Below are 5,855 nucleotides of genomic sequence, written 5' to 3' on the forward strand. Positions count from 1 at the left end.
TCCACGAACACTAACAGCAAGGTGTGCGTTAGTCAAGGCCATCCGTGCTGCGTGTGGGTACAGTTGCACAGTATTTTATGTACAGTAGTTACAATTGTCGTAGTAGTAGTAATATTGTAGTAGTACAGTTGTATGCACAGTACATTGTACAGTTACTCTAACAAAGAGCGGTAACTAGTTACAGATACAAGTTATTTGTAACGTAGTTACTACCCAAGACTGCTTGCGAGAACCAATAGAAGTGGTTAGAGCTCGAAGCCCAAGTGAGTCGCATTTCGCCGACTAGGACACGTAGAAAACTTTTTTTCTTAGTACTATGACGTGCGTGATGTCATGAATCATAAATATGTAACCGTCGCAACTACTTTAAAAAAAAAGAAAAAAGAAACACATGTGGGTCAAATCAATCCGAGCAGAACCCCCGTGTTCACATCACGATCACAGCGACGCAAAATCGGGAATTTTGCGCGAAAACTTTGCCTCCGCGATATCCTCGAACCTGAAAGCAAAACTCGCTTACAAGGACCCGCTTACAACGACATCGCTTTTACCCATAAAGTGGGCGCCGATAACTGGATTTACGCAAAGCGCGTTATAAAGCGCAAACTTGTAAAAAAAAAAAAAAAGCTCTTTTGTGTGCTCGGAACGAGCCAGCATTGCGTGCCGTTCTTTCAGGCGAAAATAACAAAGACGGCGAATAATAAAAAAAGGCCACCTGGAACAAAGGGGGGCGAAAACAGAGCCCAAAGTGCAGCTCCAATAACGAGGTCGGAAACGCCATGGAGTGTTACATGATGAAACTTTTTTTTTGTCATGTTAACGCCGCGAAGCAACTGTGACTGTGTACAAACGTGGACAGATTGGACAGACAGCACAGCCGGGATCATCCTAACCTACTATACCACGCCAGCTGGTAGTTGGATGGAGTGCTGTATAGCATCATTACATGATCCTTTCAATCGGGTGATGGTGATGTAATAAAGGAAAAAATGGGGACGTGAATGACCCCCAGGACGCACGATGAATAGGTCACCCGGGTAATTTCGTGCGGAAATGACGTCAGTGTCCTGGCTTTCGTGTCAAGCGCCTCACAAGTTTCGATGGGCAAGGTGCTTTGTGATCGCTGCGTGTTTAAAATTGGTTTCCCAGTCGCTTCTGAAGCAGTATGGATGGCTGTTGCGCTGGTGTGAAGGGCTGACTATTCCCTTCAGGACTATAATGCCAGGTATTGGCACAGCGACGGTAAAACTGCGTACTTCTCCTACGTATGAATGTATGGAAGAATATGAAACAGATAACCACAACGCTGAAAATCGCTGCTTACACGCGTGAGGCACGCTTGAAGTTTGCTTGCTGTAGCCGTTATGCTCAATATTACATTACGTGCGTGCTTACCGTCGGCACATTAGTTCATGTACGTTGTACATGTACGCAGAAAAACACAGTATATTAGTCAGGTTCTGACAGTCGCGCTTTACCGATTCCTAAAGATGTTTCTAGGGTCAGGCACATCCACCTCAAGCACCCATAGCGTGCGTCGTCTCCTAGCGTATAGACACGGAAGTCGACCCTTTTCCCGTGATGCTTAGAAAGTACCGGTGATGAACGGGTTGAAGTGATGGAGTGCAATCTGCACATGCACAGTCTGGGGGTCGATGATGACCCGCTCTGAAAGCTCAGCTCGCCGCGTTTAACTTTTCTCATGGAGGGCGATTGTCCGAGCAACTTAAACTCGTGCCAGCCGTAAGAACCGTAGAAAACATTGGGCGTGTGCGAATACGGGACCAAAAACGCGAGTGCTATAATACACCCACAACAACAACATAGATGAATGGATGATGATGATGATGATGATGATGATGTGGGATGTTTCCCCGCGTTGATTGCAGGACCCTACCCCACTCCAAAAAGGTTCGCATGAAAAGATGAAGAGGGAAGGAACACAAAAGAACCCCCTACAGTTCTTGAAGGAGGCCGGTGGCCCTCAGAAAGCAAAGAAAAGCGCGAAGCGCAGAGCATACGGAACAGGGTCTTCATAACGCAGAGCGCCGTGCTTGCGTTCGTGGCACTTTAGCAGGCATAACGCGCGTTACTATAGCAAACGGTAAAATACGGTAAATTGTACGCCTTTCCTGAGCCGCTGAAAACGAGTGGTATGAGAACCTTGAGAGAAACCTTTCCTCTGGCGTCGGATGCCCCCAATGAGGATGGCCTCGTAATTAAATGTGGGACTGATAATCGTCTTATCCGGGTTTACTGAGAGCCTATACCATGGACGTCCAAAAAGAAGGCTAAAATGGAAAATCTGGTCAAGATTCTTCGGTTGCCATCCCGATGGCAAACGAAGTATTTCGCTGTGTTTCCAGGTGTTTCGAAGTATCGTATCAACCATTACTCCATGTCGCACGTTTTCCTTCATTTTTCTGCTTATATATCGTTTAGTGTCGTTGCCTCGTCTTGAACACGTTTCTGTCTTTCTTCGCCTGCAACTCCGCTCTTCATCAGGGACTTTTGGCATTCAATAAATTGATTGCTCGAGTGCTGTAGCAGATCTCTCTTATCAGTACACATTATCTGTATCTTTTATCATTATATTTCGGCTCGCAGAATCAACAAAATGACTGGAAATCCTGCTTAATCAGTCTATCAGAAGTCCGCATCACTCATTTTAAAAATTAAATTTCAGTTCCTGTTCCGCTTAACGGGCTCTACTATGGTACGTCCACTTATTGCGAACCCCGGATATAGCGAACAAATGCCGCGTGATGGTCAGGTCCGTTATGTGGTCTCGCCTGCAAAATCTAATACTCGTGACGAGCGCACATCACCACGATTATCACAGTGCCGTGCGCATTCTTGCTCTTAAAACCTTTAAATGTTTTTACCGTATATATCCAAGTTTAAACTTAGGTCTAGTAACACCACTATCGTCATTTGATGCATAATTTACGAGAAGAATCCCACATAATTGCCCTTCAATATACGACTCCTACCCAAAACTATAGAGACGAGGCCGATTCCGTACGTATTAATAACGATAGAGTTCCCGTGACACCCAATATGTACATGTTTGTGCCGAATGTGAAACCATGCGAGAAACAAGGATTCGTTTTCTCCCATGCATTCAGGATGTCCTCCCCATCGCGTGTCACAGTAATGGGATCGAAAAGTAAGCACATGCACCGCCATAAGTAGAGGTTAGCTCAGATAACATTGACGGTACCCGCACCGTTCTTCCTGTGCTTCTAGGATTCGCAGCCCCGCTGCTCGAAGTCTGTGTACCCGCATTCCTGCGGATATTGAGCATGTCCGCACATCCGGGATCATTGCATTCGTAGGACGAAACGTACTCGATGAAAATGTTACGTGACAAACGCTTTCACTTCTGAGCATTGTTTACGAACATAATCTCAGCACCCACCGTTGTCCGATAACGGCAGTTAACAACAGCGCAACGGATGACACATTGCGACACGTCATTTTGGGTACTCTCAATAACGGTTGCATCTTGGGTACATCGGTGGACACCAATGCTTACTTGCTGATAGTGAATGCAGATACATACAACCTAGCGCCCGGCGGATGCGCTCGGTTGTATCCGCACGTCAAGATATCGCGCCCGTCAGGGATACATTGTTCATTTCAGAATTTCTATGTGTCTGTGCTTACCCACAAATAAAGCTATTTGTGTAGCGCAATGTTTTTAAATACGTAATTCCGGAGAAAAATTATCGAGTGCTCGTGCATTCGAGTGTTGTTCTTTTTTATCAATGTTCAACCGCGTTTATCCGTCGTTGAGTACAGCACTTTTGTTTCGCTTGGATTGCATCTACGGAGGGCTGGCGACCAATGCATGTGTATAGCTGGTGATTAAACACAGGCCTCGTCAGTGATGTAAAGGCCTGCACTCGAAACGACATAATTGCCACACGCAACTGCTCCAGATATGTACCAACTATACGCAGACCTTGGCCACACACAGGCTATTATATGTTGAAAAGCTTGCCTCTACAACGTCCATAGATGTTACATGGAGCACTTGCGACAACAAAAACCGACAATAACGGCGATAATAATAATGATATATATAAAAAAGCGAGTGGCCCGCTCGCTACCGTCGTAACTGATTATAAAAATAAAATAAAAATGAAATGAAACTAAAGTGCATTTGCTCGCGGCAAGTCAAGCGCGGAATATCCAAACACATACATAACAAAAAAAAGACACTTGACATTCCACTCCACTGTACAAAATGTTTTAGTGTTAACAAGAACAAAGTAGTTTTCCAAGTCGGGATAATTTTATACGTGCCACAGGAAACGTCTGCAAATCCTCGGCCAACCCGGAAGCCGCGAACGGCTTATCATCGTAAGTTCATTTTAGGGGTAGGTGGGGTAGGGGGAAGGTGCTGTCAGCCTGCTCTGTAGTGGTTCCTCCATGCGGCTCGGTAAGGTTAGCAAGTTTGCGTTTGACTCCGCCCATCACCACAGCAACCGGCGAGCCACGTGGTACGCTTCGCAGGGTGAGCGCTAAAGAGGAGCCCGTGCAATCGTCGGCGTTGGGACTTGGGAGAAGATATTGAACGACGAAAATATATATGTTCGACGTTCGATGGAAATAAATGTTTGTGCTCTTCAATAAGGAAGGCATCGCTGATGACGACCCAGTGCACAAATGGGATGCTTTTGCTACCATGTGGGGGGGAAAGGAATAGAGAAAGCATGCCGGCCACAAAGGTATTTCGAATTAATACTCTTACCTTCGTAAATTAATACTAATTAGGCTTGTACATAATCCAAGTAAGCTATGGATCGTGTGATATCCTGACAAATGATGAGACTTTAATATCAATTTTGACCTTTCTTCGATGTTCCACGCAATACTTTCATGAAGCGTAGGTCGCGCCAATGCACACAAGCAGGCAATGGACAATAATGTAGAACGAAATGCTTTATTCTCCACACGCTCTCGTGCCGACGACAGTTGGCGATGGCGATTGGATTGAGCCACTACAACATAATGTGGTCTCTCTCATTCTCTCTCTCTCTTTCACTTGCTTCATGGCCATTGGGCGGCCCCCTGTATAGTGCTAATAAAAGCGCTGACGAGGGCGGAGCAAACGCGAAATTGCGAAGCTAAGTAGCGAAGAACGCACCCATGGAGTAAAGTAGTTAAAAATACGCCTCTTATCCTTCGTAAAAGGGCAAATATGGGTTGATTGGGTGACTGAACACCTCCTACCACATTTATAGTACATATTCTACTCTCTACTTTTTCTTTTTTCCACATACAAGTTAGACGATCGTTGAGTGGGATACGCAATCGTCCGAAATCGTCCGTGTGTCGGGCTCGAAAATTCGTCTGCTACAATGAACTAGTCTGCGGTTGCGATAGCAGACGCTCGTGGGCGCGCTTGGTATGTACTGAAATAAATAAATAAAAAAAGAAAGAAATAAAGAAAAACCGATGGGGTGTCCGAACGTCCCTTCACGAAAAAATTGGGGCATTACACAACACCACGCTGAGCGGGTAACACACCACCATCCCCGCTTCCACTACAAAATAGTGGAATAACACGCCCTGGGCCGACTTCACGGGGAAATGTGCTGAGACCGTCTGGGTGCTGACCATTACACCAGATTGGCAAGACCCCCAAATGAGTTGCTAAGGCCCTCAAATGGACGGAGATAGCTGCTCTTGTTTTTCCGTTGTTCTCAGAAGATGGAGGCTCTAATGCCGTATTTGTCCATTTGCACGTGCTAGCCTCGGCTTCGTTAGTCTCGACATTTATGTCGCTATATCACTAGAGACACCACCCTGAAGAATGATGCGAGGAAATCAGTGATGCACGTGCG

The sequence above is a fragment of the Ornithodoros turicata genome, chromosome 8, assembly GCF_037126465.1.
Source record: "Ornithodoros turicata isolate Travis chromosome 8, ASM3712646v1, whole genome shotgun sequence".
In the NCBI taxonomy this organism is placed as follows: domain Eukaryota; kingdom Metazoa; phylum Arthropoda; class Arachnida; order Ixodida; family Argasidae; genus Ornithodoros; species Ornithodoros turicata.